Source organism: Ranitomeya variabilis, chromosome 4 (assembly GCF_051348905.1).
Source record: "Ranitomeya variabilis isolate aRanVar5 chromosome 4, aRanVar5.hap1, whole genome shotgun sequence".
In the NCBI taxonomy this organism is placed as follows: Eukaryota; Metazoa; Chordata; class Amphibia; order Anura; family Dendrobatidae; genus Ranitomeya; species Ranitomeya variabilis.
Window position 1 is genome coordinate 205,452,152 of NC_135235.1, and position 21,291 is coordinate 205,473,442.

Sequence of the window (21,291 nt, forward strand, 5' to 3'; positions counted from 1 at the left end):
TCTTCAGATGAGTGACACACCGGCCATACACATGATTAAAAAGAAACGTGATTCATCAGACCAGATCTCCTCCTTGTATCAGCCCCCAGCTAGGCAGCCTCACATACATCAAGCTGCGATGCTCCGCATGGTCTGACACCTATCTATCATAGCTGCGATGCTCTACATGGTCTGACACCTTTCTATCATACTTGTGATGCCCTGAATAGTCTGACACCTTTCTATCATAGCTGTGAGGCTCTGCGTGGTCTGACACCTTTCTATCATAGCTGTGATGCTCTGCGTGGTCTGACACCTTTCTATCATAGCTGCAATGCTCTGCGTGGTCTCACGCCTTTCTATCATAGCTGTGATGCTCTCCATGGTCTGACACCTTTCTATCATACTTGTGATGCCCTGAATAGTCTGACACTGATCCATCATAGCTGCGAAGCTCTGCGTGGTCTGACACTTTTCTATCATAGCTGCGATGCTCTGCGTGGTCTGACACCTTTCTATCATAGCTGTGATGCTCTCCATGGTCTGACACCTTTCTATCATAGCTACGATGGTCTATATGGTCTGACACCTTTCTATCATAGCTGTGATGCTCTGCGTGGTCTGACACCTTTCTATCATAGCTGTGATGCTCTCCATGGTCTGACACCTTTCTATCATAGCTACGATGGTCTATATGGTCTGACACCTTTCTATCATAGCTGCGATGCTCTGCGTGGTCTTACACCTTTCTATCATAGCTGTGATGCTCTCCATGGTCTGACCTGACACCTTTCTATCATAGCTGTGATGCTCTCCATGGTCTGACACCTTTCTATCATAGCTGTGATGCTCTCCATGGTCTGACACCTTTCTATCATACTTGTGATGCCCTGAATAGTCTGACACTGATCTATCATAGCTGTGATGCTCTGCGTGGTCTGACACCTTTCTATCATAGCTGCGATGCTCTGCGTGGTCTGACACCTTTCTATCATAGCTGCGATGCTCTGCGTGGTCTTACACCTTTCTATCATAGCTGTGATGCTCTCCATGGTCTGACACCTTTCTATCATAGCTGTGATGCTCTCCATGGTCTGACACCTTTCTATCATAGCTGTGATGCTCTCCATGGTCTGACACCTTTCTATCATAGCTACGATGGTCTATATGGTCTGACACCTTTCTATCATAGCTGCGATGCTCTCCATGGTCTTACGCCTTTCTATCATAGCTGTGATGCTCTCCATGGTCTGACACCTTCCTATCATAGCTACGATGGTCTATATGGTCTGACACCTTTCTATCATAGTTGCGATGCTCTGCGTGGTCTTACGCCTTTCTATCATAGCTGTGATGCTCTCCATGGTCTGACACCTTTCTATCATAGTTGCGATCCTCTGCGTGGTCTCACGCCTTTCTATCATAGCTGTGATGCTCTCCATGGTCTGACATCTATCTATCATAGCTGTGATGATCTGTATAGTCTGACACCTATCTATCATAGCTGTGATGCTCTGCATGGTCTGACACCTTTCTATCATAGCTGAGATGGTCTGCATGGTCTGACACCTTTCTATCATAGCTGAGATGCTCTGCATGGTCTGACACCTTTCTATCATAGCTGAGATGCTCTGCATGTCCTGACCACTTTCTATCACAGCTGTGAATCGGTAAATTTGTGAACGAAGGTAGTATAATATTTGCATGCAGGTGAAAAGTGGCCCCCCAAAGTCAATGTTACTGGTGGGTCCTTGTCACCCCAGTCTGACACTTCTTGTAGTGCTTGCACAAGTGCTGTGACTCATTCTACGGGCTTGTTTCAACTTGCGAGAAACACGTCCGTGTCTCGCATGTGGAAACCAAGCTCTGGCGCCGGCACTTGGGAGCGGAGCTGTGCAGCTCCATGTGTTCCTATGCGGCCGCACGCTCTGCTCCCAAGTCCCGGCACCAGAGCTTGGTTTCCACATGCGAGACACGGACGTGTTTCTCGCAAGTGGAAACAAGCCCTAACAGCACTTGTACTGATCTTTGTGGAGTGTGAAGAGTCCCACTGATCTGATAATACTGGCCTATTCTAAGTATCAATAATCTAAACCTCAAGGCACTGAGTCAGAAATTACTGCTATTTATTGTGTAAAATTGTGAATAGAGCTGTTGGCTATTAACAGCCTGTAATCGATGATGAGTATAAGATAAATAAATATTACCGTAGATCATTTTCACTCATCCAATATTCTCATAGTGTTCTGTCCATTATAAACAAGTACTCGTTATAGTCTATGGGCATGCTCACAAGTCCAGCTTTTTTTTATAGATAAATTGACGCTATCCGTGTGGCTTCATAATGCTGTCCACTTTTCACTGTCTAATAGGTACAAGTTGGAAAATGTTGATCTTTTTCAATCCTTTCAAACAAAAAACACACTTATGGTAAAAATGTACATCGTGACGAAAAAAATGACAAAAATCGTTTAAAAATCATTGAACAAAATGTATCCATATAAGGGGATAGATATGATTTCTCATTGCAGTTCTTGAAGAGAAATACGTCTTATGAGCCCAGTTTCCTACATGAACCAGACACCTAAATAAACTCCAGAAGAAAAGCTATAATATCTGACGGCATCACAAAATGTGTCAACTGAAGGAAACTAAATTTTAAAACGCACTCCTCTTAATATATTGCAATCATCATACTATTATACGGCACTGTGTACTTACAATTGCTCATTTTTCCCTTCTTCCCAGTTTATTATTTTCTTTTCTATTAGGTCTATCACGTGAGTAAAAACAGACTAGCTGAATCCTTCTAAGCTCTATATAGAAACAGGAAGCCACTCTTCCCTGCATGAGTCATCATTAGAACTACAATTCTACATCAGGTGATATAGAGCTAATGGAAAAGAGAAGAATTAGCTGGGTAGAAAAGCAAAATGAGTAATTGTAAGGACGCAGTGATATACAATATGATGATTGTAATATACTGTATTAAGAGGAAAAAACTTTCAAAAAATTTCCTGAATAAATGAGATTCCATGCTGTCAACATAGCATTTTCCGGTGCCATCAGGACATGATGTAGGTCTGTTACTGTTTTACAAATTGCATTTCTTGCATCAATGAAGTAACTCCGGATGGGTGCTTTATGTACCTGATTTAAATGCATGGAGTAATTCAATCCCCTGTGTTACACCCTTCCCAATTTGCTGTCCAGGAAGGAGGTGCTGATGCCTCTTGCCCACAACCTGCAGTTGCACAGACACAACAGTCTGCAACCACGTCCAGTCCTGCATTCAGTTGTCCCTTGTCAGCATATATGTCTGTTCACAAATTGTTAGTTAGATAGGGCAAATTTATTTGTTAGCACTTTACATTGTCCGGTGCTGGACAAAGACCATTGCTGGCTTTTAGAGGCTCCGAAAAGAGACTTGTGTCTCTTTATTAAACTGTCGCTTCCCTTAAATTTTCTAAATTTTGGTAGAAAAAAAAAATTGTGATTGGCTGGTTTCTGTACATTTTAAGCAGCTCTAAGAGTCTGGGTTAGCCACTAGAGGGGGGCATTATAGCACACTGAGATTAGAGATAGGAACTCAGGAACAGTAACAGTTAACTTAGGAGGGGCCAACTGTGGGTAAGACAGGATTTCCTTTTTTTGGGTCAGTTAGGCTAGGGAGCCCAGACAGGTCAGCTGGGCCTGGGGGCCCCCAGCTACGCAGTGGGCCACGTAACATTAAGTGTGAAGCTCAGTCGTCCAGGACAGCAGAAGTGAGAGCAGCAGGACAGCAGAAGTGAGAGCAGCAGAAACAGCAGAAGTGAGAGCAGCAGAAACAGCAGAAGTGAGAGCAGAGGTGATAGCAGAAGTCACCGCAAAACAGAAACGCAGATTGCTCCAAAATGTGGCAGCTTTCTACTTGGGCAGATGCCCTTATGTCTGCTGCGAAACAGACAAGGGAACTCCTAAACGGTGCGAAGCTGAACAAGGAGGATGCTGCAGTAACGGTCGAGATGGGACAAACCGGGTACAACCTAAAGGACATAGGGAAAGCGAAGGATGTGAACTGTGCAGAACTCTGTGTTGATGCTGTAACTGATGTGGACGTGCTGTGATTGGAAACAAGCAAAGTTCTACGTTTTCACTTGGAATTGGACTCTGCTGTCTCTTTATGTGAAGAAGTGTCCTTGCGTCTCAGGGAGGCCTCTGAGAACCAGGAAAGTGAGACAGTGGGACTGCATATATGTGATGCAGGTGGTCAGGGCATGCTAAAGCAGACACCTATGTGGGCCACGACTAAGGCCCTGGCTGCCGCTCACAATACAGCGCTTATTCGTGGATTGTCAGTTACTGCAGGGTATAACAGCTGTCCGGAGGCAAGGGCAAGACATGTTCTCTGTAACCACACTGACCACGAGGATCTCGGACAAAGGACACCTCTATATTCCTTAGTATTCTTCAAGATATTTTGTTTTTGGGTTTTTTGTGCACTTTTTTTCTTAACTGGACAATCATAATTTAGAACACAAATTCTCTACCATTGGCAGCAGACTTGTCTCTCATCTCCCGTCTCACGATCAGTGAAATTACACTCTTAGGCTATGTTTCTACAATGAGTATTTGGTGAGATTTTGACGCTGTAGATTTCCTGCAGAATTTCAGTCTTCAACTTGCCAGATTAGGTTATTTGTGTTTCTTCATTGCCTTTTGAGTGTTTTTTACATGTTTTTATTGCATTTTTTTTTTCAGTTTCGTTCTTGATTCTTTTTGAATATAATTTTTTAATTAAAATTACTTTGTTTTCTAAACTTCCTGTTTGCTGTGAGCTTTGATAATGCTTTATTGATAATGTTATGTGTGCGTGTGGATTACATCCATTTTTTTGGCTGCTGAAATTAAGTAAAAACCCATATTAATTCTTTATATGCGAATATTCGGCATCTCATTAAAGTGTATGGGGAAATCCCACAAATAAAACCCATATAATTCGCAAGATTTCAAAAATTCAGCACACCTCAATTTTTGTAGTATTAAAAAAAGTAAACAAGTCCAAGAACGGTAAAGGACCCAGCTTCCTGAATATAATTTTTTAATTTACTCCATTAAAAAAGTGAAAAATATACAAACTTTCCAAAAGGTTGAAGTGAACACTTTCTATAAGAACCAACGCGTTTCAAACGTTACAACGTTCTTAGTCCTGGTTCGAAATGCGTCGGTTTTAATGAAGGGTATTCAGAAAGTGAAATCTCTGTTCCCCTATAGTTCAAACACTCTCCCCTGCTCCAGGGCTGAATCTCTGGTGCCACCCATGGTATCTGTTATTGTCTGCAACGCTGACTTCACATCGACAGTGCTGCAGACAATTAGTGAGCTCAGCAGCTTATGATGTCAACTCAAGCAGAGTCACTGAGCTAAGTTACTGACTGCAGCGCTGTCATCGATGTAATGATGAAGTCAGTAAGGATTTACAGCACTTTTATATGGCGATATTTTGCATCAGTATTTGTTAGCAGACTCCAGGAGTGGATCCAAAACACAGAAGACGTGAAAGTCATTCAGTTATTATTTTTCTCAGTGTTTGCTCCTGTCTGTTTTTTTTTTAGCTGACAAATACTGATGTAAAATACTGGCCAAAATACTCACTGTGTGAATGAGGCGAGGAAGCTGCTTGTAATCCTGCTGTAATACAAGTCCTTATTCCAATGATGAGTGCACCCTTGCTTGTCTTCTCTGCTCCATGATATTCACCAGAGCAGGAGCAACACCTGGGGCAAAACTGTGGCCGGCAGATGTCCGGTCCTACGACAGTGACATGTGATGGACCCCGACTCCCAAACAAAATGAATCGCACAAAATAAATACACGAAGCATTGTAATTAGGTGTCAAACATTCTCAATTTTATTTACATTCACATGACACCAAAAATGGCACAACCCCTGACTCACGAAGAGTCACCCCCAGCACTCAGGAGAGGAAAAAACCCCTGTGGTGGAAACCTCTAGGGAACTGTTGTGAATTCTGCTCTTGGGCTCCCTCCGGTGGTTGTAAGTGGTAGCGCTGCTGTCTCTGAGTTGCAGCATTTATCAGGTGTGTTCACTTTTTGCAAATCTGACTGGGCTATTTAGTCTTGCTTCACCCTTTAGTCAGTGCCAGTTGTCCATTGTTCCTGGAGGATTCACATCTCTGCCTGGTCTCTCCTGCTTTGCAGTTCTTTTCAACAAAGATAAGTTCTGGCCTTGATTTTTTTGCTGTCCACATGCTGTGGCCTTATTGTTCAGTTCTTTTCCATGTTTTTTGTCTTGTCCAGCTTGGTCTGTATAAGGATTTGTTTAGCCAAGCTGGTATCTCTGGAGATGCAGATATACCCTCCATATCTTTAGTTAGCTGTGGAGTTTTTGTATTTTCTGTGGTGGATATTTTCTAGTGTTTTAATACTGACCACATAGTACTCTGTCCTATCCTTTCTATTTTGCTAGAAGTGGCCTCCTTTGCTAAATTCTGATTTCACTCTGTGTATGTTTTTTCCCTCTCCTCTCACAGTCAATATTTGTGGGGGGCTGCCTATCCTTTGGGAATTTTCTCTGAGGCAAGATAGTTTTCCCTTTTCTATCTTTAGGGGTAATTAGTCCTCCGGCTGTGTCGAGATGTCCAGGGAGTGCTAGGTACATTCCACGGCTACTTCTAGTTGCGGTGTTAAGTTCAGGGTCTGCGATCAGTACAGGTACCACCTTCTCCAGAGTACGTCTCATGCTGCTCTTAGGCCACCAGATCATAACAGTACAACTGGCCAACAATGAGTTAACCGCATCTCAGAAGAAGGGAAGGAAAGTGCTGAGCCATTTTTTTTTCTGTAGTCTGTTGTGTTTTTTTTTCTTCCCTCTTTATCTCAGGAGGCTCAGGAGTTCGGCGCTGGTATGGATATTCAGGGATTGGCTTCTCGTGTGGATCAACTTGCTGCTAGAGTACAGGGTATTTCCAATTATATCGTTCAGACTCCGGTTCTGGAGCCTAGAATTCCAACTCCTGATTTGTTTTTTGGGGATAGGTCAAAATTTCTGAGCTTTAAAAATAACTGTAAACTGTTTTTTGCTCTGAAACCCCATTCCTCTGGTGATCCCATCCAGCAGGTTAAAATTGTTATATCTCTGCTGCGTGGTAACCCCCAGGATTGGGCATTTGCCCTGGAACCTGGGAATCCGGCGTTGCTTAATGTAGACACCTTTTTTCAGGCGCTTGGGTTATTGTATGAGGAACCTAATTCAGTGGATCATGCTGAGAAGACCTTGTTGGCCCTGTCTCAGGGTCAAGAAGCGGCAGAATCATATTGCCAGAAGTTTAGAAAATGGTCTGTACTGACTAAATGGAATGAGGATGCCTTGGCGGCAATCTTCAGAAAGGGTCTTTCTGAATCCGTTAAAGATGTTATGGTGGGGTTCCCCACGCCTGCTGGTCTGAGTGATTCTATGTCTCTGGCTATTCAGATTGATCGGCGCTTGCGCGAGCGCAGAGTTGTGCACACTATGGCATTGTCTTCCGAGCGGAGTCTGAGCCTATGCAGTGTGATAGGATTGTGTCTAGAGCTGAACGACAAGGATTCAGACGTCAAAATAGGTTGTGTTTTTACTGCAGCGATTCTGCTCATGTTATTTCTGATTGCCCTAAGCGTACCAAGAGAATCGCTAGTTCTGTTACCATCAGTACTGTACAACCTAAATTTCTGTTATCTGTGACCCTGATCTGCTCATTATCGTCATTTTCTGTCATGGCATTTGTGGATTCAGGCGCCGCTCTAAACTTAATGGACTTAGAATTTGCCAGACGTTGTGGTTTCCCCTTGCAGCCTTTGCTGAGTCCTATTCCTTTGAGGGGCATTGATGCTACACCGTTGGCTAAAAATAAGCCTCAGTTTTGGACACAGCTGACCATGTGCATGGCGCCAGCCCATCAGGAAGATTGTCGTTTTCTGGTGTTGCATAATTTGCATGATGCTATTGTGCTGGGTTTCCCATGGTTACAGGTGCATAATCCGGTATTAGATTGGAAATCTATGTCTGTGACTAGTTGGGGTTGTCAGGCGGTTCATGGTGACGTTCCTTTGATGTCAATTGCCTCCTCCCCCTCTTCTGAAATTCTTGAGTTTTTGTCAGAGCCCAAGTCCAGTTCCCTTCCACCGCATAGGGACTGTGATTGTGCTGTTGACTTGATTCCAGGCTGTAAGTTCCCTAAGGGCCGACTTTTCAACCTGTCTGTGCCAGAACATACCGCCATGCGGAGCTATGTTAAGGAGTCCTTGGAGAAGGGGCATATTCGGCCATCTTCTTCACCATTGGGAGCAGGTGTTTTTTTTGTTGCCAAAAAAGATGGCTCCTTGAGACCCTGTATTGATTATCGCCTCTTGAATAAGATCACGGTCACATTCCAATACCCTTTGCCTTTGCTTTCTGATCTGTTTGCTAGGATTAAGGGGGCTAGTTGGTTTACTAAGATTGACCTTCGAGGGGCATATAATCTTGTTCGTATTAAGCAGGGTGACGAATGGAAAACTGCGTTTAATACGCCCGAAGGCCATTTTGAATACCTTGTGATGCCATTCGGACTCTCTAATGCTCCATCTGTGTTTCAGTCCTTCATGCATGATATATTTCGGAATTATCTTGATAAATTCATGATTGTATATTTGGATGATATTTTGATTTTTTCAGATGATTGGGAGTCTCATGTGAAACAAGTCAGGATGGTATTTCAGATCCTTCGTGATAATGCCTTGTTTGTGAAGGGGTCTAAGTGCCTCTTTGGAGTACAGAAGATTTCTTTTATGGGCTTCATTTTTTCTCCCTCATCTATAGAAATGGATCCGGTTAAGGTTCAGGCCATTCATGATTGGATCCAGCCCACATCCGTGAAGAGCCTTCAGAAATTTTTTGGCTTTGCTAATTTTTATCGCCGTTTCATTGCCAACTTCTCCAGTGTGGTTAAACCCCTGACCGATTTGACGAAGAAAGGCGCTGATGTGACGAATTGGTCCTCTGCGGCTGTTTCTGCCTTTCAGGAGCTTAAACGCCGATTTACTTCTGCCCCTGTGTTTCGTCAGCCGGATGTTTCTCTTTCTTTTCAGGTTGAGGTTGACACTTCTGAGATTGGGGCAGGGGCCGTTTTGTCTCAGAGGAATTCTGATGGTTCCTTGATGAAACCGTGTGCCTTCTTTTCTCGAAAGTTTTCACCTGCGGAACGCAATTATGATGTCGGCAATCGTGAGTTGTTGGCTATGAAGTGGGCATTTGAGGAGTGGCGATATTGGCTTGAGGGGGCCAAGCACCGTATTGTGGTCTTGACCGATCATAAGAATCTGATTTATCTCGAGTCTGCCAAACGGCTGAATCCTAGACAGGCCCGATGGTCCCTGTTTTTCTCCCGTTTTGATTTTGTGGTCTCGTATCTTCCGGGTTCTAAGAATGTGAAGGCTGATGCCCTCTCTAGGAGCTTTTTGCTTGATTCTCCTGGGATCCTTGAGCCGGTCGGTATTCTGAAGGAAGGGGTGATTCTTTCTGCCATCTCCCCTGATTTACGACGGGTTCTTCAGGAATTTCAGGCTGATAAACCTGACCGCTGTCCAGTGGGGAAATTGTTTGTTCCTGACAGATGGACTAGTAAAGTGATTTCGGAGGTTCATTGTTCTGTGTTAGCTGGTCATCCAGGGATTTTTGGTACCAGAGATTTGGTTGGTAGGTCCTTTTGGTGGCCTTCTTTGTCACGGGACGTGCGTTCTTTTGTGCAGTCCTGTGGGACTTGTGCGCGGGCCAAGTCTTGCTGTTCCCGCGCTAGTGGGTTGCTTTTGCCTTTGCCGGTCCCTGAGAGGCCTTGGACGCATATTTCTATGGATTTTATTTCGGATCTTCCGGTTTCCCAGAGGATGTCAGTTATCTGGGTGGTTTGTGACCGGTTTTCTAAGATGGTTCATTTGGTACCTTTGCCTAAGTTGCCTTCCTCTTCTGATTTGGTTCCGTTGTTTTTGCAGCATGTGGTTCGTTTGCATGGCATTCCGGAGAATATTGTGTCCGATAGAGGTTCCCAGTTTGTTTCTAGGTTTTGGTGGGCCTTTTGTGCTAGGCTGGGCATTGATTTGTCTTTTTCTTCCGCATTTCATCCTCAGACAAATGGCCAAACCGAGCAAACTAATCAGACTTTGGTAACTTATTTGAGATGCTTTGTGTCTGCTGATCAGGATAATTGGGTGGCTTTCTTGCCATTGGCCGAGTTTGCCCTTAATAATCGGGCTAGTTCTGCTACCTTGGTTTCACCCTTCTTTTGTAACTCTGGTTTTCATCCTCATTTTTCTACGGGGCAGGTTGAGCCTTCTGATTGTCCTGGGGTGGACTCTGTGGTTGACAGGTTGCAGCAAATTTGGGCTCATGTTGTTGACAATTTGGTGTTGTCTCAGGAGGGGGCTCAGCGTTTTGCTAACCGTCGTCGGTGTGTTGGTTCCCGGCTTCGGGTTGGGGATTTGGTCTGGTTGTCTTCCCGTCATGTCCCTATGAAGGTTTCTTCCCCTAAGTTTAAGCCTCGGTTTATTGGCCCTTATAGGATTTCTGAGATTATCAATCCAGTGTCTTTTCGTTTGGCCCTTCCAGCCTCTTTTTCCATCCATAATGTTTTTCATAGATCTTTGTTGCGGAAATATGTGGTGCCCGTTGTTCCCTCTGTTGATCCTCCTGCCCCGGTGTTGATTGATGGGGAGTTGGAGTATGTGGTTGAGAAGATTTTGGATTCTCGTTTTTCGAGGCGGAAGCTTCAGTATCTTGTCAAATGGAAGGGTTATGGCCAGGAGGATAATTCTGGGGTTGTTGCCTCCGATGTTCATGCTGATGATTTGGTTCGTGCCTTTCATTTGGCTCGTCCGGATCGGCCTGGGGGCTCTGGTGAGGGTTCGGTGGCCCCTCCTCAAGGGGGGGGCACTGTTGTGAATTCTGCTCTTGGGCTCCCTCCGGTGGTTGTAAGTGGTAGCGCTGCTGTCTCTGAATCGCAGCATTTATCAGGTGTGTTCACTTTTTGCAAATCTGACTGGGCTATTTAGTCTTGCTTCACCCTTTAGTCAGTGCCAGTTGTCCATTGTTCCTGGAGGATTCACATCTCTGCCTGGTCTCTCCTGCTTTGCAGTTCTTTTCAACAAAGATAAGTTCTGGCCTTGATTTTTTTGCTGTCCACATGCTGTGGCCTTAGGGTACCGTCACACAGTGGCACTTTTGTCGCTACGACGGTACGATCCGTGACGTTCCAGAGATATCCATACGATATCGCTGTGTCTGACACGCAGCAGCGATCAGGGACCCTGCTGAGAATCATACGTCGTAGCAGCTCGTTTGGAACTTTCTTTCGTCGCTGGATCTCCCGCTGTCATCGTTGGATCATTGTGTGTGACAGCGATCCAGCGATGCGTTCGCTTGTAACCAGGGTAAACATCGGGTTACTAAGCGCAGGGCTGCGCTTAGTAACCCGATGTTTACCGTGGTTACCAGCGTAAAAGTAAAAAAAAAAAAAACAGTACATACTCACATTCCGGTGTCCGTCCCCCGGCGTTCTGCTTCTCTGCACTGTGAGCGCCGGCCGGAAAGCGAGCACAGCGGTGACGTCACCGCTGTGCTTTCCGGCTGGCACAGACACAGTGGAGAGAAGCAGAACGCCGGGGGACAGACACCGGAATGTGAGTATGTAGTGTTTGGTTTTTTTTACTTTTACGCTGGCAACCACGGTAAACATCGGGTTACTAAGCGCGGCCCTGTGCTTAGTAACCCGATGTTTACCCTGGTTACCCGGGGCCTTCGGCATCGTTGGTCGCTGGAGAGCTGACTGTGTGACAGCTCCCCAGCGACCACACAACCACTTACCAACGATCACGGCCAGGTCGTATCGCTGGTCGTGATCGTTGGTAAATCGTTATGTGAGACGGTACCCTTATTGTTCAGTTCTTTTCCATGTTTTTTGTCTTGTCCAGCTTGGTCTGTATAAGGATTTGTTTAGCCAAGCTGGTATCTCTGGAGATGCAGATATACCCTCCATATCTTTAGTTAGCTGTGGAGTTTTTGTATTTTCTGTGGTGGATATTTTCTAGTGTTTTAATACTGACCGCATAGTACTCTGTCCTATCCTTTCTATTTTGCTAGAAGTGGCCTCCTTTGCTAAATTCTGATTTCACTCTGTGTATGTTTTTTCCCTCTCCTCTCACAGTCAATATTTGTGGGGGGCTGCCTATCCTTTGGGAATTTTCTCTGAGGCAAGATAGTTTTCCCTTTTCTATCTTTAGGGGTAATTAGTCCTCCGGCTGTGTCGAGATGTCCAGGGAGTGCTAGGTACATTCCACGGCTACTTCTAGTTGCGGTGTTAAGTTCAGTGTCTGCGGTCAGTACAGGTACCACCTTCTCCAGAGTAAGTCTCATGCTGCTCTTAGGCCACCAGATCATAACAGGGAACTATGGCTGGAGGATCGCCCTTCCCTTGGGCTTAGAGAGTTAGTGCCGATATATAACAGACTAGCTGTTTCCAGCCAGCTAACGCTCGGCATGCTCATTGCTATCTAATTAACGCTGCTAGTGATTAAACTAAAGTAAATAATGACAACGTTCAATAGCGCTTACGCAGGTGGTAAATTAACTTAAAATGAAGTTAATAATAATAATAATAATTAAAAATCAGAATAATAGTAACACATGTTATTCACAGTGTAAAATCAAAAGCAAACTGGATTCATGTGGTAATGTGTGGGGACAGAGTCTCGTGTGGTAATGTGTGGGGACGCAGCCTCGTGGTAATGTGTGAGGATGGAGTCTCGTATGGTAATGTGTGGGGACACAGCCTCATGTGGTAATGTGTGAGGATGGAGCCTCATGTGGTAATGTGTGGGGACGGAGCCTTGTGTGGTAATGTGGAGGGACGGAGCCTCGTATGGTAATGTGTGGGGACAGAGCCTCGTGTGGTAATGTGTGGGGACGGAGCCTCGTGTGATAATGTGTGAGGACGGAGCCTCATATGGTAATGTGTGGGGACAGAGCCTCGTGTGGTAATGTGGGGGGATGGAGCCTCATGTGGTAATGTGTGGGGACGGAGCCTCGTGTGGTAATGTGTGGGGACGGAGCCTCGTGTGGTAATGTGTGGGGATGGAGCCTCGTGTGGTAATGTGGGGGGCGGGATTATGTGTGGTAAGGTGGGGGGCAGGATTATGTGTGGTAATGTGGTGGGGGGCAGGATTATGTGGTGGGGGGGCGGGATTATGTGTGGTAATGTGGTGGGGAGGCGGGATTATGTGTGGTAATGTGGTGCTTTGCGGATTATGTGTGGTAATGTCGTGGGGGGGCGGGATTAAGTGGTAATGTGGTGGGGGGGCGGGATTATGTATGGAAATGTGGTGGGGGGCGGGATTATGTGTGGTAATGTGGTGGGGGGCGGGATTATGTGTGGTAATGTGGTGGGGGGGCGAGATTATGTGTGGTAATGTGGTGGGGGGAGGGATTATGTGTGGTAATGTGGTGGGGGGCGGGATTATGTGTGGTAATGTGGTGGGGGGCGGAATTATGTGTGGTAATGTGGTGGGGGGGCGGGATTATGTAGGGTAATGTGGTGGGGGGCGGGATTATGTGTGGTAATGTGGTGGGGGGCGGGATTGTGTGTGGTAATGTGGTGGGGGACGGGATTGTGTGTGGTAATGTGGGGGGGCAGGATTATGTGTGGTAATGTGGTGGGGGGGCGAGATTATGTGTGGTAATGTGGTGGGGGAGGGATTATGCGTGGTAATGTGGTGGGGGGGTGGGATTATGTGTGGTAATGTGGTGGGGGGGCAGGATTATGTGTGGTAATGTGGTGGGGGCGGGATTATGTGTGGTAATGTGGTGGGGGGGCGGGATTATGTGTGGTAATGTGGTGGGGGGCGGGATTATGTGTGGTAATGTGGTGGGGGGGGCGGGATTGTGTGTGGTAATGTGGTGAGGGGGCGGCATTGTGTGTGGTAATGTGGTGGGGGGGCGGGATTGTGTGTGGTAATGTGGGGGTGGGATTATGTGGTAATGTGGTGGGGGGCGGGATTGTGTGTGGTAATGTGGGGGGGCAGGATTTTGTGTGGTAATGTGGGGGGGCGGGATTATGTGTGGTAATGTGGTGGGGGCGGGATTGTGTGTGGTAATGTGGTGGGGGCGGGATTGTGTGTGGTAATGTGGTGTGGGCGGGATTGTGTGTGGTAATGTAGGGGGGCGGGATAGTGTGTGGTAATGTGGGGGGCGGGATTGTGTGTGGTAATGTGGTGGGGGCGGGATTGTGTGTGGTAATGTGGGGGGGCGGGATTATGTGTGGTAATGTGGTGGGGGGCGGGATTATGTGTGGTAATGGGGTGGGGGGCGGGATTGTGTGTGGTAATAGGGTGGGGGCGGGATTATGTGTGGTGATGTGTGGGGGGCGGGGCTACTGTGCAGGGGGCGGGATTAGCAAGTAATCACGATGCCTCTTATATATATAGATGTAACAAGTTTTAACATTTGTACATTTTACCAGATTTACAGAGAATGACATAACAAATATAGACTATAAATGTGATAAACCGGATGTGGGAGAGATCTGGCTGCGATATCGGTCACCACATTGGTTGTTAGACCCAATTTAGTTGATCTTATTGCCCAGATTGATGAACCATTTCTTCCTAACAGATCCAGGTCCACCTCTCATAAATTTAGACTTTAGGTTACAGGGATTGTTCATAATGGATAACCCCTAATAGGAGAAATACCCCCTCCCCCCTTCTCCCATCCTAATCCATATCACCCATTAAAGTCATAGGTGCTTCCATGAACTCCCAAAGGAGAGCAGCTCTTTGTAGAGGGTAACATAAGGGGATCCGGTGCTGGGGACACCCCTCGGCTACCTTCCCATGCCCTGGGGGTGTCTAAAGCAGACAAACCCTTTCCCTGCTAGAACCTCCAAATTTCACCATGGTCGGCACATTACGTGGGGTGGTCAAGCTCAACGTCCTCAGGCGCATCAGTAATGGCGCTGATCGTGGCAGCGCGGTGTTCTATTATGGAACCTTCTTTATCACACTTGTTTATAGCCTCATAACAATTGTCATGGTTACTACAGGGGCTATTACTGATGAAGGACCCAAGTATTAACCCTTTCATCATTGGTAATTCACTTCACTATAGAGGCAAATAACTGAACTTGTTACCAAGCAGGCGGGTATCATTATGGCTTCCCTTAGGCAGCATAAGAAATACAGATTAAACATGCAAGTGTTTCAGGAGTGTTTTTCACTTTTTAAATCCAGAGACTGGATTTATAGCTAGCACTTTACACAGAACAAACTAAGGGGAAATTATTTGTAAAATAATATTATAGGGAATTACATTTCAAGCATTTTCCTAATGTACAGTTCACATAATTACATAGGTTGAAAAAAGACCTAGGACCATCAAGTTCAACCTATCTTCCAAGTTATATATTTTATATTGCTAGATTATTTATAACTCACAATGTCATGTTTTGTTAAAAAAGCATCCAGACCTTTTTTAAATGTTGTTATAGTAACTGCCATTACTAGCTCTTGGGGTCGGCATTCCAGTCTGATTGCTCTTACTGTAAAGAACCCTTTCCTATTTAGCTGCCATAATTGTCTTTCCTCCACGTGCGATGCTCTACATGTCCTGACACCTTTCTATCACAGCTATGATTATCTGTGTGTCCTAACTGCTTTCTATCACAGTTGCGATGCTCTGCGCGTCCTGATTCCTTTCTATCACAGCTGTGATGCTCTGTATAAACATAAGGATGAATGACCTCGGGGAGATCAAAACATCCAACACTGCGGAGACACCATCACGTGTTTCTCAATGCAGTGATCCAGAACACTGCCCCCATCCCTAAAGGGAAATATGCAAATGCATGTAGAAAAGCCGCGGAGACACCATCACGTGTTTCTCAACGCAAGCAATGAATAGCCAGGTCTTTCACCAGGAAGGAACAACCACGGGAAGGGCAGCATCCAATAAAGTAAAACCACCTATACCAAAACATGGTATCCATCCACAGACAGCTGTTTCGGGGTATTTGCCCCTCATCAGTGTGGAGTAAGAATGATGCGGTGATGCTCTGTATGTCATGACACATATCATAGCTGCGATGCTCTGCATATCCTGAACCCCTTCTATCACAAATATGACAAGTGTACTTATTATAACAGGTACTTACATGAACACATCACCAAAACCACTATCAGTACATTTGTACATCACCAGAACCAAGTTTTGATATTTGATGAGGATTTTTAGAGTTTCTGTCCAGTTTCTGTTTCAAAAAATAAATGTGAACACACATTATCTTACATTTTTGCAGCAGAAACTCACCAAATCCTCCTCATAATCTCAAATCTCTAAGTTTTTAGGATTTTTAAGTTTTAACATAGCCATGAATCACATTATGGATTGCTACATGTGTACCAGATGAGAACCACCGTCAGCACAAGTGCAGCACCAGAACCACTGTCAGTACATGAATGCAGCACCAGAACCACCGTCAGTACATGAATGCAGCACCAGAACCACCGTCAGTACATGAATGCAGCACCAGCAGCAATGTCAGATCAGCCCCAGATATCGCATGAACCTACAACTCCCAGTATGTCCTTAGCAACGGTAAGGAGATTCTGGCAGTTGCAGTTACCAGCCATCATCAGACTGTGGACCATATTGGAATCACAGCAGTGATGAGACACAGGCAGTATCACATACAGTGGGGCAAAAAAGAATTTAGTCAGTCAGCAATAGTGCAAGTTCCACCACTTAAAAAGATGAGAGGCGTCTGTAATTTACATCATAGGTAGACCTCAACTATGGGAGACAAACTGAGAAAAAAAAATCCAGAAAATCACATTGTCTGTTTTTTTATCATTTTATTTGCATATTATGGTGGAAAATAAGTATTTGGTCAGAAACAAAATTTCATCTCAATACTTTGTAATATATCCTTTGTTGGCAATGACAGAGGTCAAACGTTTTCTGTAAGTCTTCACAAGGTTGCCACACACTGTTGTTGGTATGTTGGCCCATTCCTCCATGCAGATCTCCTCTAGAGCAGTGATGTTTTTGGCTTTTCGCTTGGCAACACGGACTTTCAACTCCCTCCAAAGGTTTTCTATAGGGTTGAGATCTGGAGACTGGCTAGGCCACTCCAGGACCTTGAAATGCTTCTTACGAAGCCACTCCTTCGTTGCCCTGGCGGTGTGCTTTGGATCATTGTCATGTTGAAAGACCCAGCCATGTTTCATCTTCAATGCCCTTGCTGATGGAAGGAGGTTTGCACTCAAAATCTCACGATACATGGCCCCATTCATTCTTTCATGTACCCGGATCAGTCGTCCTGGCCCCTTTGCAGAGAAACAGCCCCAAAGCATGATGTTTCCACCACCATGCTTTACAGTAGGTATGGTGTTTGATGGATGCAACTCAGTATTCTTTTTCCTCCAAACACGACAAGTTGTGTTTCTACCAAACAGTTCCAGTTTGGTTTCATCAGACCATAGGACATTCTCCCAAAACTCCTCTGGATCATCCAAATGCTCTCTAGCAAACTTCAGACGGGCCCGGACATGTACTGGCTTAAGCAGTGGGACACGTCTGGCACTGCAGGATCTGAGTCCATGGTGGCGTAGTGTGTTACTTATGGTAGGCCTTGTTACATTGGTCCCAGCTCTCTGCAGTTCATTCACTAGGTCCCCCCGCGTGGTTCTGGGATTTTTGCTCACCGTTCTTGTGATCATTCTAACCCCACGGGGCGGTATTTTGCGTGGAGCCCCAGATCGAGGGAGATTATCAGTGGTCTTGAATGTCTTCCATTTTCTAATTATTGCTCCCACTGTTGATTTCTTCACTCCAAGCTGGTTGGCTATTGCAGATTCAGTCTTTCCAGCCTGGTGCAGGGCTACAATTTTGTTTCTGGTGTCCTTTGACAGCTCTTTGGTCTTCACCATAGTGGAGTTTGGAGTCAGACTGTTTGCGGGTGTGCACAGGTGTCTTTTTATACTGATAACAAGTTTAAACAGGTGCCATTACTACAGGTAATGAGTGGAGGAAAGAGGAGACTCTTAAGAAGTTACAGGTCTGTGAGAGCCAGAAATCTTGATTGTTTGTTTCTGACCAAATACTTATTTTCCACCATAATATGCAAATAAAATGATAAAAAAACAGACAATGTGATTTTCTGGATTTTTTTTTCTCAGTTTGTCTCCCATAGTTGAGGTCTACCTATGATGTAAATTACAGACGCCTCTCATCTTTTTAAGTGGTGGAACTTGCACTATTGCTGACTGACTAAATACTTTTTTGCCCCACTGTATAAATACTTACAACCAGGTACCTAATAGAGGACATATTCTCTGATTGGAGTCGTTCCATTCCTTTTGTCTCCATGCAGTACAGACGCCATGATGATGGCTCATGCCCAGAGCTCCTATCTCCAGATTTCCCCCTTCTCTGTTTTCAGCATCACATCCTGACACGGTGCCCTTAAAACTAAAAGAATTGTTATATTGCCAGTAAATATAAATATCTCCCATACTGTGCTGCTGAATAAATAATTGCCCCTTACTGGGCTTCCTGCACCGAAAACCGCCACCACCCTAGAATGATCTTATGCACGCCAGTTATTTTGGCACTATTTTTTGCAACAATTCTGTAAAAAAATAAAACCGTCTGTTATAGTAAAATCCCACAGAAGGTGAGGAGTTTAACAGAAAAAGCACAAATATAAATTCTGTAAAGGATGCTACTAGAAAAAGTCGCAAAAAAAAGATAAACAAAAACAAGTTAACTTTGCGTAAAATTCTTGATCCACCTGCGCCATTTATGAAGCCTGAACCACCTGCGTCATTTATGAAGCTTGAACCGCCTGCCCCATATATGAAGCTTGAACCACCTGCGCCATTTATGAAGCTTGAACCGCTTGCGCCATTTATGAAGCTTGAACCGCTTGCGCCATTTATGAAGCTTGAACCACCTGCACCATTTATGAATCTTGAACCGCCTGCGTCATTTATGAAGCTTGAACCACCTGCGCCATTTATGAAGCTTGAACCACTTGTGCCATTTATGAAGCTTGAACCGTCTGCGCCTTTTATGAAGCTTGAACCGCCTGCGCCATTTATGAAGCTTGAACCGCCTGTGCCATTTATGAAGCTTCCACTGCCTGCGCCATTTATGAAGCTTCAAAAGGCTGCGCCTTTTATGAAGCTTCAACCGACTAAGCCATTTATGAAGCCTGAACCACCTGCGCCATTTATGAAGCTTGAACAGCCTGCGCCTTTTATGAAGCTTGAACCGCCTACGCCATTTATGAAGCTTGAACCGCCTACACCATTTATGAAGCCTGAACCGCCTGCGCCATTTATGAAGCTTCATCCGCCTATGCCATTTATGAAGCTTCAACCGCCTGCGCCATTTATGAAGCTTGAACCGCCTGCATCATTTATGAAGCCTGAACCGCCTGCGCCATTTATAAAGCTTGAACCACCTGCGCCATTTATGATGCTTGAACCGCCTGCGCCATTTATGATGCTTGAACCGCCTGCGTGTTATGGTTCTCAATGGCAAGAGAACATAGCCCAGCAAACATAAGAACTAGCTCTTGGAAGGATGGAAACTAAACTGACCATGAACTAAACCTGCCGCACAACTAACAGTAGCCGGGTAGCGTAGCCTGCGATTTATCCCTAGACGCCCAGCGCCAGCCGGAGGACTAACTAATCCTGGCAGAGGAAAATATAGTCCTGGCTCACCTCTAGAGAAATTTCCCCGAAAGGCAGACAGAGGCCCCCACAAATATTGGCGGTGATTTTAGATGAAATGACAAACGTAGTATGAAAATAGGTTTAGCAAAATTGAGGTCCGCTTACTAGATAGCAGGAAGACAGAAAGGGCACTTTCATGGTCAGCTGAAAACCCTATCAAAACACCATCCTGAAATTACTTTAAGACTCTAGTATTAACTCATAACATCAGAGTGGCAATTTCAGATCACAAGAGCTTTCCAGACACAGAAACGAAACTACAGCTGTGAACTGGAACAAAATGCAAAAACAAACAAGGACAAAAGTCCAACTTAGCTGGGAGTTGTCTAGCAGCAGGAACATACACAGAAAGGCTTCTGATTACAATGTTGACCGGCATGGAAGTGACAGAGGAGCAAGGCTAAATAGCGACTCCCACATCCTGATGGAAACAGGTGAACAGAGAGGATGATGCACACCAGTTCAATTCCACCAGTGGCCACCGGGGGAGCCCAAAATCCAATTTCACAACAGTACCCCCCCCTCAAGGAGGGGGCACCGAACCCTCACCAGAACCACCAGGGCGATCAGGATGAGCCCTATGAAAGGCACGGACCAAATCGGAGGCATGAACATCAGAGGCAGTCACCCAAGAATTATCCTCCTGACCGTATCCCTTCCATTTGACCAGATACTGGAGTTTCCGTCTGGAAACACGGGAGTCCAGGATTTTTTCCACAACGTACTCCAACTCGCCCTCAACCAACACCGGAGCAGGAGGCTCAACGGAAGGCACAACCGGTACCTCATACCTGCGCAATAATGACCGATGAAAAACATTATGAATAGAAAAAGATGCAGGGAGGTCCAAACGGAAGGACACAGGGTTAAGAATCTCCAATATCTTGTACGGGCCGATGAACCGAGGCTTAAACTTGGGAGAAGAAACCCTCATAGGGACAAAACGAGAAGACAACCACACCAAGTCCCCAACACAAAGCCGAGGACCAACCCGACGCCGGCGGTTGGCAAAAAGCTGAGTCTTCTCCTGGGACAACTTCAAATTGTCCACTACCTGCCCCCAAATCTGATGCAACCTCTCCACCACAGCATCCACTCCAGGACAATCCGAAGATTCCACCTGACCAGAAGAAAATCGAGGATGAAACCCCGAATTACAGAAAAAGGGAGACACCAAGGTGGCAGAGCTGGCCCGATTATTGAGGGCAAACTCCGCTAAAGGCAAAAAAGCAACCCAATCATCCTGATCTGCAGACACAAAACACCTCAAATATGTCTCAAAGGTCTGATTCGTCCGCTCGGTCTGGCCATTAGTCTGAGGATGGAAAGCAGACGAGAAAGACAAATCTATGCCCATCCTAGCACAGAATGCTCGCCAAAATCTAGACACGAATTGGGTACCTCTGTCAGAAACGATATTCTCCGGAATACCATGCAAACGGACCACATTTTGAAAAAACAGAGGAACCAACTCGGAAGAAGAAGGCAACTTAGGCAGGGGAACCAA